The sequence below is a fragment of the Somniosus microcephalus genome, chromosome 8 (genome assembly GCF_052327205.1).
Source record: "Somniosus microcephalus isolate GS21.2 chromosome 8, FLI_Smic_1.0, whole genome shotgun sequence".
Lineage (NCBI taxonomy): Eukaryota > Metazoa > Chordata > Chondrichthyes > Squaliformes > Somniosidae > Somniosus > Somniosus microcephalus.
Window position 1 is genome coordinate 131013174 of NC_140994.1, and position 18696 is coordinate 131031869.

Consider the following 18696-nt stretch of genomic DNA (forward strand, 5'->3'; position numbering starts at 1 on the left):
AGGAGGGAACAGTGTGAGGAGTGAAGAGTGTGTGGATTGAGAGTGAAGAGTATGTGGAGTGAGGAGTGAAGAGTTTTTGGAGAGTAATGAAGAGTGTGTGGGGTGAGAGGGAAGAGTGTGTGGAGTGAGGAGTGAAGAGTGTGAGGAGTGAGAGTGAAGGGTGTATGGAGGGAAAGTGAAGCCTGTGTGACGTGAGAGTGAAGAGTGTGTGGAGAGCAATTGATGAGTGGGTGGAGTGAGAGAGAAGTTTGTGTGGAGTGAAGAGTGTATGGAGTGAGAGTGAAGAGTGTTCAGTGAGGATTGAAGAGTGTATGGAGAGAGAGTGAAGAGTGCGTGGACTGAGGAGTGTAGAGTGTGGGGAGTGAGGAGTGAAGAGTGTGTGGAGTGAGTGTGAAGGATGTTTGGAGAGAGTGAAGAGTGTGTGGAGTGATGAGTGAAGAGTGAGAATTGAGGAGTGAAGAGTGTACGGAGCGAGGAGTAAAAAGTGTATGGAGTGAGGAGGGAACAGTGTGTGGAGGAAGGAGTGAAGCGTGTGTGGAGTGAGGAATGAAGAGTGAGGAGCAAAGAGTGAAGTGTGTATGGAGAGAGAGTGAAGAGTGTGTGGAGTGATGAGTGAAGAGTGTGTGGAGTGATGAGTGAAGAGTGTGTGGAGTGAGAGTGAAGAGGGTGTGGAGTGAGAGTGAAGTGTATGTGGATTGAGGTGTGAAGAGTGTGTGGAGTGAGGAGTGAAGAGTGTGAGGAGTGAGAGTGAAGAGTGTATGGAGCAAAAGTGAAGCCTGTGTGGCATGAGACTGAAGACAGCATGAAGTGAGGAGTGAAGAGTGTGTGGAGAGGGAGTGAAGTGTGTGTGGAGTGAGAGTGAAGAGTATGGAGTGAGGAGTGAAGAATCTGTGGAGGGAGAGTGAAGAGCATGCAGAGTGAGGAGTGAAGAGTGTGTGGAGTGAGAGTGAAGAGTGTGGAGTGAGGAGTGAAGAGTGTGTGGAGGGAGAGGGAGTCAAGAGTGTGTGGAGAGAAATTTACGTGTGGGTGGAGTGAGAGTGAAGTTTCTGTGGAGTGAGGAGTGAAGTGTGGGTGGAGTGAGAGTGAAGAGTGTGGAGTGAGGAGTGAAGAGTGTGTGGAGGGAGAGAGAAGAGTGTGTGGAGTGAGGAGCGAAGAGTGTGTGGAGTGAGGATTGAAGAGTGTGTGGAGTGAGAGTGAAGAGGGTGTGGAGTGATAGTGAAGTGTATGTGGAGTGAGGAGTGAAGAATGTGTGGAGTGAGGAGTGCAGAGTGTGTGGAGTGAGAGTGAAGAGTGTGTGGAGTGAGGAGTGAAGAGTGTGTGGAGTGAGAGAGATAAGTTTGTGCAGTGAGGAGTTAAGATTGTGTGGAGAAAAAGTGAAGAGTGTGTGGAGTGAGGAGCGAAGAGTGAGAATTGAGGAGTGAAGAGTGTGTGGAGTGAGGAGTGAAAAGTGAATGGAGTGAGGAGTGAACAATGTGTGGTGGGAGGAGTGAAGATTGTGTGGAGTGAGGAATGAAGAGTGTGTGGAGTGAGAGTGAAGAATATGTGGAGTGAGGAGCAAAGAATTTTTGGAGAGTAATGAAGAGATTGTGGAGTGAGAGGGAAGAGTGTATGGAGCGAAAGTGAAGCCTGTGTGGCGTGATATTGAAGAGTGTGCGGAGTGAGGAGTGAAAAGTGTGCGGAGAGAGAGTGAAGAACGTGTGGAGTGAGAGTGAAAAGTATGTGGAGAGAAATTGATGAGTGGGTGGAGTGAGAGTGAAGTGTGTGTGGAGTGAGGAGTGAAGAGTGTGTGGAGTGAGGAGTGTAGGGTGTAGGGAGTGAGGAGTGAAGATTGTGTGGAGTGAGCATGAAGGGTGTTTGGAGAGAGAGTGAAGAGAGTGTGGAGAGAAATTGATGAGTGGGTGGAGTGAGAGTGAAGAGTGAGGAGTGAAGAGTGAAGTGTGTATGGAGAGAGAGTGAAGAGTGTGTGGAGTAAGGAGTGAAGAGTATGTGGAGTGAGGAGTGAAGAGCTTTTGGAGAGTAATGAAGAGTGTGTGGAGTGAGAGGCAAGAGTGTGTGGAGTGAGGAGTGAAGAGTGTGAGGAGTGAGAGTGAAGCGTGTATGGAGGGGAAGTGAAGCCTGTGTGGCATGAGAGTGAAGAGTGTGTGGAGAGAAATTGATGAGTGGGTGGAGTGAGAGTGAAGTTTGTGTGGAGTGAGGAGTGAAGAGTGTGTGGAGTGAGAGTGAAGAGTGTGTGGAGTGAGTGTGAAGGATGTTTGGAGAGAGAGTGAAGAGTGTGTGGAGTGAGGAGTGAAGAGTGTGTGGAGTGAGAGTGAAGAGGGTGTGGAGTGAGAGTGAAGTGTATGTGGATTGAGGTGTGAAGAGTGTGTGGAGTGAGGAGTGAAGTGTGTGAGGAGTGAGAGTGAAGAGTGTATGGAGCAAAAGTGAAGCCTGTGTGGCGTGAGAGTGAAGAGAGCATGAAGTGAGGAGTGAAGAGTGTGTGGAGAGAGAGTGAAGCGTGTGTGGAGTGAGAGTGAAGAGTATGGAGTGAGGAGTGAAGAATCTGTAGAGGGAGAGTGAAGAGCATTCAGAGTGAGGAGTGAAGAGTGTGTAGAGTGAGAGTGAAGAGTGTGGAGTGAGTAGTGAAGAGTGTGTGGAGGGAGGGGGAGTGAAGAGTGTGTGGAGAGAAATTTACGTGTGGGTGGAGTGAGAGTGAAGTTTGTGTGGAGTGAGGAGTGAAGTGTGGGTGGAGTGAGAGTGAAGAGTGTGGAGTGAGGAGTGAAGATTGTGTGGAGGGAGAGGGAAGAGTGTGTGGAGTGAGGAGCGAAGAGTGTGTGGAGTGAGAGTGAAGAGTGTGTGGAGTGAGGAGTGAAGAGTGTGTGGAGTGAGAGAGATAAGTTTGTGCAGTGAGGAGTTAAGATTGTGTGGAGAAAAAGTGAAGAGTGTGTGGAGTGAGGAGCGAAGAGTGAGAATTGAGGAGTGAAGAGTGTGTGGAGTGAGGAGTGAAAAGTGAATGGAGTGAGGAGTGAACAATGTGTGGTGGGAGGAGTGAAGATTGTGTGGAGTGAGGAATGAAGAGTGTGTGGAGTCAGAGTGAAGAATATGTGGAGTGAGTAGCGAAGAGTTTTTGGAGAGTAATGAAGAGGGTGTGGGGTGAGAGGGAAGAGTGTATGGAGCAAAAGTGAAGCCTGTGTGGCGTGAGATTGAAGATTGTGTTGAGTGAGGAGTGCACAGTGTGCGGAGAGAGAGTGAAGAGCGTGTGGAGTGAGAGTGAAAAGTATGTGGAGAGAAATTGATGAGTGGGTGGAGTGAGAGTGAAGTGTGTGTGGAGCGAGGAGTGAAGAGTGTGTGGAGTGAGGAGTGTAGGGTGTAGGGAGTGAGGAGTGAATATTGTGTGGAGTGAGCATGGTGGGTGTTTGGAGAGAGAGTGAAGAGAGTGTGGAGAGAAATTGATGAGTGGGTGGAGTGAGAGTGAAGAGTGAGGAGTGAAGAGTGAAGTGTGTATGGAGAGAGAGTGAAGAGTGTGTGGAGTAAGGAGTGAAGAGTGTGGGGAGTGAGGAGTTAAGATTGTGTGGATTTAGAGTGAAGAGTGTGTGGAGTGAGAGTGACGTGTATGTGGAGTGAGGAGTGAAGAGTGTGTGGAGTGAGGAGTGAAGAGTGTGTGGAGTGAGAGTGAAGAGTGTGTGGATTGAGAGTGAAGAGTGTGTGGACAGAAGAGTGAAGGGTGTGTGGAGTGAGGAGTGAAGAGTGTGTGGAGTGAGAGTGAAGAGTGTATGGAGTGAGAGTGAAGAGCAAACAGTGTGTGGAGTGAGGAGTGAGGAATGTGTGGAGTGAGAGAGAGAAATGTGTGCAGTGAGGAGTGAAGATTGTGTGAAGAAAAGTGAAGAGTGTTTTGAGTGAGTAGTGAAGAGTGTGTGGAGTGAGAGTGAAGAGTATGTGGAGTGAGGAGTGAAGAGAGTGTGGAGTGAAAGTGAAGAGTGTATGGAGTGAGAGGTTAGAGCGAACAGTGTGTGGAGTGAGGAGTGAAGAATGTGTGGATTGAGAGAGAGAGAAGTGTGTGCAGTGAGGAGTGAAGATTCTGTGGAGCTAAAGTGAAGAGTGTGTGGAGTGAGGAGTGAAGAGTGAGAATTGAGGAGTGAAGAATGTGTGGAGTGAGGAGTGAAATGTGTATGGAGTGAGGAGGGAACAGTGTGTGGAGGGAGGAGTGAAGCGTGTGTGGTGTGAGGAATGAAGTGTGTGTGGAGTGAGAGTGAAGTGTATGTGGAGTGAGGAGTGAAGAATCTTTGGAGAGTAATGAAGAATGTTTGGAGTGAGAGGGAGGAGTGTGTGGAGTGAAGAGTGTGAGGAGTGAAAGTGAATCCTGTGTGGCGTGATAGTGAAGAGTGTGTGGCGTGAGGAGTGAAGAGTGTGTGGAGAGAAAGTGAAGAGTTTGTTGAGTGAGAGGGAAGAATGTTTGGAGTGAGGAATGAAGACTGTGTGGAGGGAGAGTGAAGAGTTTGCAGAGCAAGGAGTGAAGATTGTGTGTAGTGAGAGTGAAGGGGTTTGGAGAGAGAGTGAAGAGTTTGTGGAGAGAAATTGATAAGTGGGTGGAGTGAGAGTGAAGTGTGTGTGGAGTGAGGACTGAAGAGTGTTTGGAATGAGAGTGAAGAGTGTGTGGATTGAGGAGTGAAGAGTGGGGGGAGTGAGGAGTGAAGAGTGTGTGGATTGAGAGTGAAGAGGGTGTGGAGTGAGAGTGATGTGTATGTGGAGTGAGGAGTGAAGAGTGTGTGGTGTGAAGAGTGAAGAGTGTGTGGAGTGAGGAGTGAAGAGTGTGTGGAGTGAGAGTGAAGAGTGTGTGGAGTGAGGAGTGAAGAGTCTTTGGCGAGTAACTAAAGAGTCTGTGGGTTGAGAGGGAAGAGTGTGTGGAGTTAAGGAGTGAAGAGTGTGGGGAGTGAGGAGTTAAGATTGTGTGGATTTAGAGTGAAGAGGATGTGGAGTGAGAGTGACGTGTATGTGGAGTGAGGAGTGAAGAGTGTGTGGAGTGAGGAGTGAAGAGTGTGTGGAGTGAGAGTGAAGAGTGTGTGGAGTGAGTGTGAAGGATGTTTGGAGAGAGAGTGAAGAGTGTGTGGAGTGAGGAGTGAAGAGTGTGTGGAGTGAGAGTGAAGAGGGTGTGGAGTGAGAGTGATGTGTATGTGGATTGAGGTGTGAAGAGTGTGTGGAGTGAGGAGTGAAGTGTGTGAGGAGTGAGAGTGAAGAGTGTATGGAGCAAAAGTGAAGCCTGTGTGGCGTGAGAGTGAAGAGAGCATGAAGTGAGGAGTGAAGAGTGTGTGGAGAGAGAGTGAAGTGTGTGTGGAGTGTGAGTGAAGAGTATGGAGTGAGGAGTGAAGAATCTGTAGAGGGAGAGTGAAGAGCATGTAGAGTGAGGAGTGAAGATTGTGTGGAGTGAGAGTGAAGAGTGTGGAGTGAGTAGTGAAGAGTGTGTGGACGGAGAGGGAGTGAAGAGTGTGTGGAGAGAAATTTACGTGTGGGTGGAGTGAGAGTGAAGTTTGTGTGGAGTGAGGAGTGAAGTGTGGGTGGAGTGAGAGTGAAGAGTGTGGAGTGAGGAGTGAAGAGTATGTGGAGGGAGAGGGAAGAGTGTGTGGAGTGAGGAGCGAAGAGTGTGTGGAGTGAGAGTGAAGAGGGTGTGGAGTGAGAGTGAAGTGTATGTGGAGTGAGGAGTGAAGAATGTGTGGAGTGAGGAGTGCAGAGTGTGTGGAGTGAGAGTGAAGAGGGTGTGGAGTGAGGAGTGAAGAGTGTGTGGAGTGAGAGAGATAAGTTTGTGCAGTGAGGAGTTAAGATTGTGTGGAGAAAAAGTGAAGAGTGTGTGGAGTGAGGAGCGAAGAGTGAGAATTGAGGAGTGAAGAGTGTGTGGAGTGAGGAGTGAAAAGTGAATGGAGTGAGGAGTGAACAATGTGTGGTGGGAGGAGTGAAGATTGTGTGGAGTGAGGAATGAAGAGTGTGTGGAGTCAGGGTGAAGAATATGTGGAGTGAGTAGCGAAGAGTTTTTGGAGAGTAATGAAGAGGGTGCGGGGTGAGAGGGAAGAGTGTATGGAGTGAAAGTGAAGCCTGTGTGGCGTGAGATTGAAGAGTGTGTTGAGTGAGGAGTGCACAGTGTGCGGAGAGAGAGTGAAGAGCGTGTGGAGTGAGAGTGAAAAGTATGTGGAGAGAAATTGATGAGTGGGTGGAGTGAGAGTGAAGTGTGTGTGGAGCGAAGAGTGAAGAGTGTGTGGAGTGAGGAGTGTAGGGTGTAGGGAGTGAGGAGTGAAGATTGTGTGGAGTGAGCATGATGGGTGTTTGGAGAGAGAGTGAAGAGCGTGTGGAGAGAAATTGATGAGTGGGTGGAGTGAGAGTGAAGAATGAGGAGTGAAGAGTGAAGTGTGTATGGAGAGAGAGAGAAGAGTGTGTGGAGTAAGGAGTGAAGAGTGTGGGGAGTGAGGAGTTAAGTTTGTGTGGATTTAGAGTGAAGAGTGTGTGGAGTGAGAGTGACGTGTATGTGGAGTGAGGAGTGAAGAATGTGTGGAGTGAGGAGTGAAGAGTGTGTGGAGTGAGAGTGAAGAGTGTGTGGATTGAGAGTGAAGAGTGTGTGGACAGAAGAGTGAAGGGTGTGTGGAGTGAGGAGTGAAGAGTGTGTGGAGTGAGAGTGAAGAGTGTATGGAGTGAGAGTGAAGAGCAAACAGTGTGTGGAGTGAGGAGTGAGGAATGTGTGGAGTGAGAGAGAGAAATGTGTGCAGTGAGGAGTGAAGATTGTGTGAAGAAAAAGTGAAGAGTGTTTTGAGTGAGTAGTGAAGAGTGTGTGGAGTGAGAGTGAAGAGAGTGTGGAGTGAGGAGTGAAGAGTCTTTGGAGAGTAACTGAAGAGTGTTTGGGGTGAGAGGGAAGTGTATGTGGAGTGAGTAGTGAAGAGAGTGTGGAGTGAAAGTGAAGAGTGTATGGAGTGAGAGGTTAGAGCGAACACTGTGTGGAGTGAGGAGTGAAGAATGTGTGGATTGAGAGAGAGAGAAGTGTGTGCAGTGAGGAGTGAAGATTCTGTGGAGCTAAAGTGAAGAGTGTGTGGAGTGAGGAGTGAAGAGTGAGAATTGAGGAGTGAAGAATGTGTGGAGTGAGGAGTGAAATGTGTATGGAGTGAGGAGGGAACAGTGTGTGGAGGGAGGAGTGAAGCGTGTGTGGTGTGAGGAATGAAGTGTGTGTGGAGTGAGAGTGAAGTGTATGTGGAGTGAGGAGTGAAGAATCTTTGGAGAGTAATGAAGAGTGTTTGGAGTGAGAGGGAAGAGTGTGTGGAGTGAAGAGTGTGAGGAGTGAAAGTGAATCCTGTGTGGCGTGATAGTGAAGAGTGTGTGGCGTGAGGAGTGAAGAGTGTGTGGAGAGAAAGTGAAGACTGTGTCGAGTGAGAGGGAAGAATGTTTGGAGTGAGGAATGAAGACTGTGTGGAGGGAGAGTGAAGAGTTTGCAGAGTAAGGAGTGAAGATTGTGTGTAGTGAGAGTGAAGGGGTTTGGAGAGAGAGTGAAGAGTTTGTGGAGAGAAATTGATATGTGGGTGGAGTGAGAGTGAAGTGTGTGTGGAGTGAGGAGTGAAGAGTGTTTGGAATGAGAGTGAAGAGCGTGTGGATTGAGGAGTGAAGAGTGGGGGGAGTGAGGAGTGAGGAGTGTGTGGATTGAGAGTGAAGAGGGTGTGGAGTGAAAGTGATGTGTATGTGGAGTGAGGAGTGAAGAGTGTGTGGTGTGAAGAGTGAAGAGTGTGTGGAGTGAGGATTGAAGAGTCTGTGGAGTGAGAGTGAAGAGTGTGTGGAGTGAGGAGTGAAGAGTCTTTGGAGAGTAACTAAAGAGTGTGTGGGTTGAGAGGGAAGAGTGTGTGGAGTTAAGGAGTGAAGAGTGTGGGGAGTGAGGAGTTAAGATTGTGTGGATTTAGAGTGAAGAGGGTGTGGAGTGAGAGTGACGTGTATGTGGAGTGAGGAGTGAAGAGTGTGTGGAGTGAGGAGTGAAGAGTGTGTGGAGTGAGAGTGAAGATTGTGTGGATTGAGAGTGAAGAGTGTGTGGACAGAAGAGTGAAGGGTGTGTGGAGTGAGGAGTGAAGAGTGTTTGGAGTGAAGAGTGAAGAGTGTGTGGAGTGAGAGTGAAGAGTGTTTGGAGTGAGGAGTGAAGAATGTGTGGAGTGAGAGAGAGAAGTGTGTGCAGTGAGGAGTGAAGATTGTGTGGAGAAAAAGTGAAGAGTGTGTGGAGTGCGGAGTGAAGATTGTGTGGAGTGAGGGTGAAGAGTTTGTGGAGTGAGGAGTGAAGCGCCTTTGGAGAGTAAGTGAAGAGTGTGTGGGGTGAGAGGGAAGAGTGTGTGGAGTGAGTAGTGAAGAGTGTGTGGAGTGAAAGTGAAGAGTTTGTGGAGTGAGTAGTAAAGAGTGTGTGGAGAGAGAGTGAAGAGTGTACGGAGTGAGAGTCAAGAGTGTGTGGAGTGAGGAATGAAGAGTGTGTGGAGTGAGAGTGAAGGGTGTTTGGAGAGAGAGTGAAGAGTGTGGAGTGAGGAGTGAAGAGTGTGTGCAGTGAGAGTGAAGAGTATGTGGAGTGAGGAGTGAAGTGTGTGTGGAGAGAGAGTGAAGCATGTGTGGAGTGAGGAGTGAAGAGTGTGGGGATTGAGTGTGAAGGGGGTGTGGAGTGACAGTGAAGTGTATGTGGAGTGAGGAGTGAAGAGTGTATGGAGTGAGGAGGGAAGAGTGTGCGGAGTGAGAGTGAAGAGTGTGTGGATTGAGAGTGAAGAGTGTGTGGTCTGAAGAGTGAAGTGTGTATGGAGTGAGGAGTGAAGAGTGTGTGGAGAAAAAGTGAAGAGTGTATGGAGTGAAGAATGAAGAGTGTGTGGAATGAGAGTGAAGAGTGTGTGGAGTGAGGAGTGAAGATTCTTTGGAGAGTAAGTGAAGAGTGTGTGGTGTGAGAGAGAAGTGTGTGTGGAGTGAGGAGTGAAGACTGTGTGGAGAGAGAGTGAATAGTGTGTGGAGTGAGAGTGAAGAGTGTGGAGTGAGGATTGAAGAATCTGTGGAGGGAGAGTGAAGAGCATGCAGAGTGAGGAGTGAAGAGTGTGTGGAGTGAGAGTGAAGGGTGTTTGGAGAGAGAGTGAAGAGTGTGTGGAGAGAAATTTACGTGTGGGTGAAGTGAGAGTGAAGTATGTGTGGAGTGTGGAGTGAAGAGTGGGTGGAGTGAGAGCAAAGACTGTGGAGAGAGGAGTGATGAGTTTGTGGAGTGAGAGTTAAGGGTGTTTGGAGAGAGAGTGAAGAGTGTGTGGAGAGAAATTTATGTGTGGGTGGAGTGAGAGTGAAGTGTGTGTGGAGTGAGGAGTGAAGAGTGGGTGGAGTGAGAGTGAAGAGTGTGTATAGTGAGGAGTGAGAGTGTGCGGAGAGAGGAGTGAAGAGTGTGTGCAGTGAGAGTGAAGAGTGTGTGGATTGAGAGTGAAGAGTGTGTGGACTGAAGACGATGAGTGTGTGGAGTGAGGAGTGAAGAGTGTGTGGACTGAGAGTGAAGAGAGTGTGGACTGAAGAGTGAAGAGTGTTTGGAGTGAGGAGTGAAGAGTGTGTGGAGTGAGAGTGAAGAGTGTTTGGAGTGAGGAGTGAAGAATGTGTGGAGTGAGAGAGAGAAGTGTGTGCAGTGAGGAGGGAAGATTGTGTGGAGAAAAAGTGAAGAGTGTGTGGAGTGCGGAGTGAAGATTGTGTGGAGTGAGGGTGAAGAGTTTGTGGAGTGAGGAGTGAAGCGCCTTTGGAGAGTAAGTGAAGAGTGTGTGGGGTGAGAGGGAAGAGTGTGTGGAGTGAGTAGTGAAGAGTGTGTGGAGTGAAAGTGAAGAGTTTGTGGAGTGAGTAGTAAAGAGTGTGTGGAGAGAGAGTGAAGAGTGTACGGAGTGAGAGTCAAGAGTGTGTGGAGTGAGGAATGAAGAGTGTGTGGAGTGAGAGTGAAGGGTGTTTGGAGAGAGAGTGAAGAGTGTGGAGTGAGGAGTGAAGAGTGTGTGCAGTGAGAGTGAAGAGTATGTGGAGTGAGGAGTGAAGTGTGTGTGGAGAGAGAGTGAAGCATGTGTGGAGTGAGGAGTGAAGAGTGTGGGGATTGAGTGTGAAGGGGGTGTGGAGTGACAGTGAAGTGTATGTGGAGTGAGGAGTGAAGAGTGTATGGAGTGAGGAGGGAAGAGTGTGCGGAGTGAGAGTGAAGAGTGTGTGGATTGAGAGTGAAGAGTGTGTGGTCTGAAGAGTGAAGTGTGTATGGAGTGAGGAGTGAAGAGTGTGTGGAGAAAAAGTGAAGAGTGTATGGAGTGAAGAATGAAGAGTGTGTGGAATGAGAGTGAAGAGTGTGTGGAGTGAGGAGTGAAGATTCTTTGGAGAGTAAGTGAAGAGTGTGTGGTGTGAGAGAGAAGTGTGTGTGGAGTGAGGAGTGAAGACTGTGTGGAGAGAGAGTGAATAGTGTGTGGAGTGAGAGTGAAGAGTGTGGAGTGAGGATTGAAGAATCTGTGGAGGGAGAGTGAAGAGCATGCAGAGTGAGGAGTGAAGAGTGTGTGGAGTGAGAGTGAAGGGTGTTTGGAGAGAGAGTGAAGAGTGTGTGGAGAGAAATTTACGTGTGGGTGAAGTGAGAGTGAAGTATGTGTGGAGTGTGGAGTGAAGAGTGGGTGGAGTGAGAGCAAAGACTGTGGAGAGAGGAGTGATGAGTTTGTGGAGTGAGAGTTAAGGGTGTTTGGAGAGAGAGTGAAGAGTGTGTGGAGAGAAATTTATGTGTGGGTGGAGTGAGAGTGAAGTGTGTGTGGAGTGAGGAGTGAAGAGTGGGTGGAGTGAGAGTGAAGAGTGTGTATAGTGAGGAGTGAGAGTGTGCGGAGAGAGGAGTGAAGAGTGTGTGCAGTGAGAGTGAAGAGTGTGTGGATTGAGAGTGAAGAGTGTGTGGACTGAAGACGATGAGTGTGTGGAGTGAGGAGTGAAGAGTGTGTGGACTGAGAGTGAAGAGAGTGTGGACTGAAGAGTGAAGAGTGTTTGGAGTGAGGAGTGAAGAGTGTGTGGAGTGAGAGTGAAGAGTGTTTGGAGTGAGGAGTGAAGAATGTGTGGAGTGAGAGAGAGAAGTGTGTGCAGTGAGGAGGGAAGATTGTGTGGAGAAAAAGTGAAGAGTGTGTGGAGTGCGGAGTGAAGATTGTGTGGAGTGAGGGTGAAGAGTTTGTGGAGTGAGGAGTGAAGCGCCTTTGGAGAGTAAGTGAAGAGTGTGTGGGGTGAGAGGGAAGAGTGTGTGGAGTGAGTAGTGAAGAGTGTGTGGAGTGAAAGTGAAGAGTTTGTGGAGTGAGTAGTAAAGAGTGTGTGGAGAGAGAGTGAAGAGTGTACGGAGTGAGAGTCAAGAGTGTGTGGAGTGAGGAATGAAGAGTGTGTGGAGTGAGAGTGAAGGGTGTTTGGAGAGAGAGTGAAGAGTGTGGAGTGAGGAGTGAAGAGTGTGTGCAGTGAGAGTGAAGAGTATGTGGAGTGAGGAGTGAAGTGTGTGTGGAGAGAGAGTGAAGCATGTGTGGAGTGAGGAGTGAAGAGTGTGGGGATTGAGTGTGAAGGGGGTGTGGAGTGACAGTGAAGTGTATGTGGAGTGAGGAGTGAAGAGTGTATGGAGTGAGGAGGGAAGAGTGTGCGGAGTGAGAGTGAAGAGTGTGTGGATTGAGAGTGAAGAGTGTGTGGTCTGAAGAGTGAAGTGTGTATGGAGTGAGGAGTGAAGAGTGTGTGGAGAAAAAGTGAAGAGTGTATGGAGTGAAGAATGAAGAGTGTGTGGAATGAGAGTGAAGAGTGTGTGGAGTGAGGAGTGAAGATTCTTTGGAGAGTAAGTGAAGAGTGTGTGGTGTGAGAGAGAAGTGTGTGTGGAGTGAGGAGTGAAGACTGTGTGGAGAGAGAGTGAATAGTGTGTGGAGTGAGAGTGAAGAGTGTGGAGTGAGGATTGAAGAATCTGTGGAGGGAGAGTGAAGAGCATGCAGAGTGAGGAGTGAAGAGTGTGTGGAGTGAGAGTGAAGGGTGTTTGGAGAGAGAGTGAAGAGTGTGTGGAGAGAAATTTACGTGTGGGTGAAGTGAGAGTGAAGTATGTGTGGAGTGTGGAGTGAAGAGTGGGTGGAGTGAGAGCAAAGACTGTGGAGAGAGGAGTGATGAGTTTGTGGAGTGAGAGTTAAGGGTGTTTGGAGAGAGAGTGAAGAGTGTGTGGAGAGAAATTTATGTGTGGGTGGAGTGAGAGTGAAGTGTGTGTGGAGTGAGGAGTGAAGAGTGGGTGGAGTGAGAGTGAAGAGTGTGTATAGTGAGGAGTGAGAGTGTGCGGAGAGAGGAGTGAAGAGTGTGTGCAGTGAGAGTGAAGAGTGTGTGGATTGAGAGTGAAGAGTGTGTGGACTGAAGACGATGAGTGTGTGGAGTGAGGAGTGAAGAGTGTGTGGACTGAGAGTGAAGAGAGTGTGGACTGAAGAGTGAAGAGTGTTTGGAGTGAGGAGTGAAGAGTGTGTGGAGTGAGAGTGAAGAGTGTTTGGAGTGAGGAGTGAAGAATGTGTGGAGTGAGAGAGAGAAGTGTGTGCAGTGAGGAGGGAAGATTGTGTGGAGAAAAAGTGAAGAGTGTGTGGAGTGCGGAGTGAAGATTGTGTGGAGTGAGTAGTGAAGAGTGTGTTGAGTGAAAGTGAAGAGTTTGTGGAGTGAGGAGTGAAGAGTATGTGGAGAGAGAGTGAAGAGTGTACGAGTGAGAGTCAAGAGTGTGTGGAGTGAGGAATGAAGAGTGTGTGGAGTGAGAGGGAAGGGTGTTTGGAGAGAGAGTGAAGAGTGTGGGGTGAGGCGTGAGGAGTGTGTGGAGAGAGAGTGAAGAGTATGTGGAGTGAGAGTGAAGAGTATGTGGAGTGAGGAGTGAAGTGTGTGTGGAGAGAGAGTGAAGCATGTGTGGAGTGAGGAGTGAAGAGTGTGGGGATGGAGTGTGAAGGGGGTGTGGAGTGACAGTGAAGTGTATGTGGAGTGAGGAGTGAAGAGTGTATGGAGTGAGGAGGGAAGAGTGTGCGGAGTGAGAGTGAAGAGTGTGTGGATTGAGAGTGAAGAGTGTGTGGTCTGAAGAGTGAAGTGTGTGTGGAGTGAGGAGTGAAGAGTGTGTGGAGAAAAAGTGAAGAGTTTATGGAGTGAGGAATGAAGAGTGTGTGGAATGAGAGTGAAGAGTGTGTGGAGTGAGGAGTGAAGATTCCTTGGAGAGTAAGTGAAGAGTGTGTGGTGTGAGAGAGAAGTGTGTGTGGAGTGAGTAGTGAAGAGTGTGTGGAGTGAACGTGAAGAGATCGTGGAGTGAGGAATGAAGAGTGTGTGGAGAGAGAGTGAATAGTGTGTGGAGTGAGGATTGAAGAGTCTGTGGAGGGAGAGTGAGGAGCATGCAGAGTGAGGAGTGAAGAGTGTGTGGAGTGAGAGTGAAGGGTGTTTGAAGAGAGAGTGAAGAATGTGTGGAGAGAAATTTATGCGTGGGTGAAGTGAGAGTGAAGTATGTGTGGAGTGTGGAGTGAAGAGTGTCTGGAGTGAGAGCGAAGACTGTGGAGAGAGGAGTGAAGAGTTTGTGGAGTGAGATTGAAGGGTGTTTGGAGAGAGAGTGAAGAGTGTGTGGAGAGAAATTTATGTGTGGGTGGAGTGAGAGTGAAGTGTGTGTGGAGTGAGGAGTGAAGAGTGGGTGGAGTGAGAGTGAAGAGTGTGGAGTGAGGAGTGAAAAGTGTGTGGGGAGAGAGTGAAGAGTGCGTATAGTGAGGAGTGAGAGTGTGCGGAGTGAGGAGTGAAGAGTGTGTGGAGTGAGAGTGAAAAGGGTGTGGAGTGAGAGTGAAGTGTATGTGGAGTGAGGAGTGAATAGTGTGTGGAGTGAGGAGGTTAGAGTGTGAGGAGTGAGAGTGAAGAGTGTATGGAGCGAAAGTGAAGCCTGTGTGGCGTGAGAGTGAAGAGTGCATGAAGTGAGGAATGAAGAGTGTGTGGAGAAAGATTGAAGAGTGTGTGGAGTGAGAGTGAAGAGTGTGTGGAGTGAGGAGTGAAGAGTGTGTGGAGTGAGAGTGAAGGGTGTTTGGAGAGAGAGTGAATAAAGTGTGGAGAGAAATTTATGAGTGGGTGGAGTGAGAGTGAAGTGTGTGTGGAGTGAGGACTGAAGAGTGTGTGGATTGAGAGTGAAGAGTGTGGAGTGAGGAGTGAAGAGCATGTGGAGAGAGAGTGAAGAGTGTGTGGAGTGAGGAATGAAGAGTTTGTGGAGTGATGAGTGTGTGGATTGAAAGTGAAGAGTGTGCAGACTGAAGAGTGAAGAGTGTGTGGTGTGAGGAGTGAAGAATATGTGGTGTGTGTGTGAAGAGTGTATGGAGTGAGATGTTAGAGCGAACAGTGTGTGGAGTGAGGAGTGAAGAATGTGTGGAGTGAGAGAGAGAAGTGTGTGCAGTGAGGAGTGAAGATTCTGTGGAGAAAAAGTGAAGAGTGTGTGGAGTGAGGAGTGAAGAGTGAGAATTGAGAGTGAAGAGTATGTGGAGTGAGGAGTGAAAAGTGTATGGAGTGAGGAGGGAACAGTGTGTGGAGGGAGGAGTGAAAGTGTGTGGAGTGAGGAATGAAGAGTGTGTGGAGTGAGAGTGAAGAGTATGTGGAGTGAGGAGTGAAGAATCTTTGGAGAGTAATGAAGAGTGTTTGGGGTGAGAGTGAAAAGTGTGTGGAGTGAGGAGCGAAGAATGTGTGGAGAGTGAGTGAAGAGTGTGTGGAGTGAGTGTGAAGTGTGTATGGAGTGAGTGGTATGAGTGTATGGAGTGAGATGTTAGAGCGAGCAGTGTGTGGAGTGAGGAGTGAAAAATGCGTGGAGTGAGAGAGAGAAGTGTGTGTAGTGAGGAGTGAAGATTGTGTGGAGAAAAAGTGAAGAGTGTGTGGAGTGAGGAGTGAAGAGTGAGAATTGAGGAGTGAAGAGTGTGTGGAGTGAGGAGTGAAAAGTGTATGGAGTGCGGAGGGAACAGTGTGTGGAGTGAGGAGTGAAGAGTTTTTGGAGAGTATTGAAGAGTGTGTGGGGTGAGAGGGAAGAGTGTGTGGAGTGAGGAGTGAAGAGTGTGAGGAGTGAGAGTGAAGAGTGTATGCAGCAAAAGTGAAGCCTATGTGGTGTGAGAGTGAAGAATGTGTGGAGTGAGGAGTGACGAGTGTGGAGAGAGAGTGAAGAGTGTTTTGAGTGAGAGTGAAGAGTGTGTGGAGTGAGGAGTGAAGACTGTGTGGAGGAAAAGTGAAGAGTGTGCAGAGTGAGGAGTGAAGAGTGTGTGGAGTGAGAGTGAAGGGTATTTGAACGAGTGAAGAGTGTGTGGACAGAAATTGATGAGTGGTTGGAGTGAGAGTGAAGTTTGTGTGGAGTGAGGAGTGAAGAGTGTTTGGAGAGAGAGTGAAGAGTGTGTGTACTGAGGAGTGTAGGGTGTTTGGAGAGAAATTAATGAGTGGGTGGAGTGAGAGTGAAGTGTGTGTGGAGTGAGGAGTGAAGAATGTGTGGAGTGAGAGTGAAGAGAGTGGAGTGAGGAGTGAAGATGTGTGGAGAGAGAGTGAAGAGTGTGTGGAGTGAGGAGTGAAGAGTGTGGGGAGTGAGGAGTGAAGAGTGTGTGGATTGAGAGTGAATAGGGTGTGGAGTGAGAGTGAAGTGTATGTGGAGTGAGGAGTGAAGAATGTGTGGAGTGAGGACTGAAGAGTGTGTGGAGTGAGAGTGAAGAGTGTGTGGATTGAGAGTGAAGAGTGTGTGGACTGAAGACGATGAGTGTGTGGAGTGAGGAGTGAAGATTGTGTGGACTGAGAGTGAAGAGTGTATGGAGTGCGAGTGAATAGAGCGAACAGTGTGTGGAGTGAGGAGTGGAGATTGTGTGGAGTGAGAGAGAGAGAAGTGTGTGAAGTGAGGAGTGAAGAGTGTGTGGAGTGAAAGTGATGAGAGTGTGGAGTGAGGAGTGAAGAGTGTGTGGAGAGAGAGTGAAGAGTGTGTGGAGTGAGAGTGAAGAATGTGTGGAGTGAGAAGTGAAGGCTGTGTGGAGGGTGAGTGAAGAGTGTGCAGAGTGAGGAGTGAAGAGTGTGTGGAGTGAAATTGAGGGGTATTTGGAGAGAGATTGAAAAGTGTGTGGAGAGAAATTGATGAGTGGGTGGAGTGAGAGTGAAGTGTGTGTGGAGCGAGGAGTGAAGAGTGTGTGGAGTTGGAGTGAAGTGTGTATGGAGTGAGAGTGAAGAGCAAACAGTGTCTGGAGTGAGGAGTGAAGAATGTGTGGAGTGAGAGAGTGAGAAGAGTGTGCAGTGAGGTGTGAAGATTTTGTGGAGAAAATGTGGAAAGTGTGTGGAGTGAGGAGTGAAGAGTCTGTGGAGTGAGAGTGAAGAGTGTGTGGAGTGAGGAGTGAAGAGTCTTTGGAGAGTAAGTGAAGAGTGTGTGGGGTGAGAGGGAAGATAGTGTGGAGTGAGCAGTGAAGAGTGTGTGGAGTGAAAGTGAAGAGGGTGTGGAATGAGGAGTGAAGAGTGTATGGAGAGAGAGTGAAGAGTTTGTGCAGTGAGAGTGAAGAGTGTGTGGAGTGAGGAGTGAAGACCGTGTGGAGGGAGAGTGTAGAGTTTGCAGAGTGAGGAGTGAAGAGTGTGTGGAGTGAGAGTGAAGGGATTTTGGAGAGAGAGTGAAGAGTTGGTGGAGAGAAATTGATGAGTGGGTGGAGTGAGAGTGGAGTGTGTGTGGAGGGAGGAGTGAAGAGTGTGTGGAGTGAGAGTGAAGACTGTGGAGTGAGGAGTGAAGAGTGTGTTGAGAGAGAGTGAAGAGGGTGTGGAGTGAGAGTGAAGTGTATGTGGAGTGAGGAGTGAAGAGTGTGTGGAGTGCGGAGTGAAGAGTGTGTGGAGTCATGAGTGAAGAGTGTGTGGATTGAGAGTGAAGAGTGTGTGGACTGAAGAGTGAAGAGTGTTTGGAATGAGGAGTAAAGTGTGTGTGGAGTGAGAGTGTAGAGTGTATGGAGTGAGAGTGAAGAGCGAACAGTGTGAGGAGTAAAGAATGTGTGGAGTGAGAGAGAGAAGAGTGTGCAGTGAGGAGTGAAGATTGTGTGGAGGAAAAGTGAAGAGTGTGTGGAGTGAGGAGTGAAGAGTGTGTGGAGTGAGAGTGAAGAGTGTATGGAGTGAGGAGTGAAGAGTCTTTGGAGAGTGAGTGAAGAGTGTGTGGGGTGAGAGGGAAGCGTGTGTGGAGTGAGGAGTGAAGTGTGTGTGGAGAGAGAGTGAAGAGTGTGTGGAGTGAGAGTGAAACGTGTGTGGAGTGAGGAGTGAAGACTGTGTGGAGGGAGAGTGAAGAGTGTTTGGAGAGAGAGTGAAGAGTGTGTGGAGAGAAAATGATGAGTGGGTGGAGCGAGGGTGAAGTGTGTGTGGAGTGACGAGTGAAGAGTGTGTGGAGTGAGAGTGAAGAGTGTGGAGTGAGGAGTGAGTAGTGTGTGGAGAGTGAGTGAAGAGTGTGTGGAGTGAGGACTGATAAGTGTGTGGAGCGAGGAGTGTAGAGTGAGTGGAGTGAGAGTGAAGATGTTGTGGAGTGGGAGTGAAGTGTACGTGGAGTGAGGAGTGAAGAGTTTGTGGCGTGTGGATTGAAGAGTGTTTGGAGTCAGAGTAAAGAGTGTGTGGAGTGAGGAGTGAAGAGTGTGTGGAGGGAGGAGTGAAGAGTGTGAGGAGTGAGAGTGAAGAGTGTATGGAGCAAAAGTGAAGCCGGTGTGGAGTGAGAGTGAAGAGTGCATGGAATGAGGAGTGAAGTGTGTGTGGAGAGAGATTGAAGAGTGTGTGGATTGAGAGTGAAGAGTGTGTGGAGTGAGGAGTGACGACTGTGTGGAGGGAGAGTGAAGAGTGTGCGGAGTGAGTAGTGAAGAGTGTGTGGAGTGAGAGTGAAGGGTGTTTGGAGAGAGAGTGAAGAGTGTGTGGAGAGAAATTTATGAGTGGGTGGATTGAGACTGAAGTGTGTGTGGAGTGAGGATTGATGAGTGTGTGGAGTGAGAGTGAAGAGTGTGGAGTGAGGAGTGAAGAGTGTGTGGAGAGAGAGTGAAGAGTGTGTGGAGTGAGGAGTGAAGAGTGTGTGGAGTGAGGAGTGAAGAGTTTGTGGAGTGAGAGTGAAGAGTGTGTGGAGTGAGGAGGGAAGAGTGTGTGGAGTGAGAGTGAAGATTGTGGAGTGAGGAGTGAAGAGTGTGTGGAGAGAGAGTGAAGAGTGTGTGGAGTGAGGAGTGAAGAGAGTGTGGAGTGAGGAGTGAAGAGTTTGTGGAGTGAGAGTGAAGAGTGTGTGGAGTGAGGAGGGAAGAGTGTGTGGAGTGAGGAATGAGGAGTGTGTGGAGTGAGCATTAAGAGCGTGGAGTGAGGAGTGAGTAGTGCGTGGAGAGTGAGTGAAGAGTGTGTGGAGTGAGGACTGAAAAGTGTGTGGAGTGAGGAGTGTAGATGGAGTGGAGTGAGAGTGAAGAAGGTGTGGAGTGGGAGTGAAGTGTATGTGGTGCGAGGAGTGAAGAGTTTGTGGAGTGAGGATTGAAGAGTTTGTGGAGTCAGAGTAAAGAGTGTGTGGAGTGAGGAGTGAAGAGTGTGTGGAGGGAGGAGTGAAGAGTGTGAGGAGTGAGAGTGAAGAGTGTGTGGAGCAAAAGTGAAGCCGGTGTGGAGTGAGAGTGAAGAGTGCATGGAGTGAGGAGTGAAGAGTGTGTGGAGAGAGAGTGAAGAGTGAGTGGAGTGAGAGTGAAAAGTGTGTAGAGTGAGGAGTGACGACTGTGTGGAGGGAGGGTGAAGAGTGTGCGG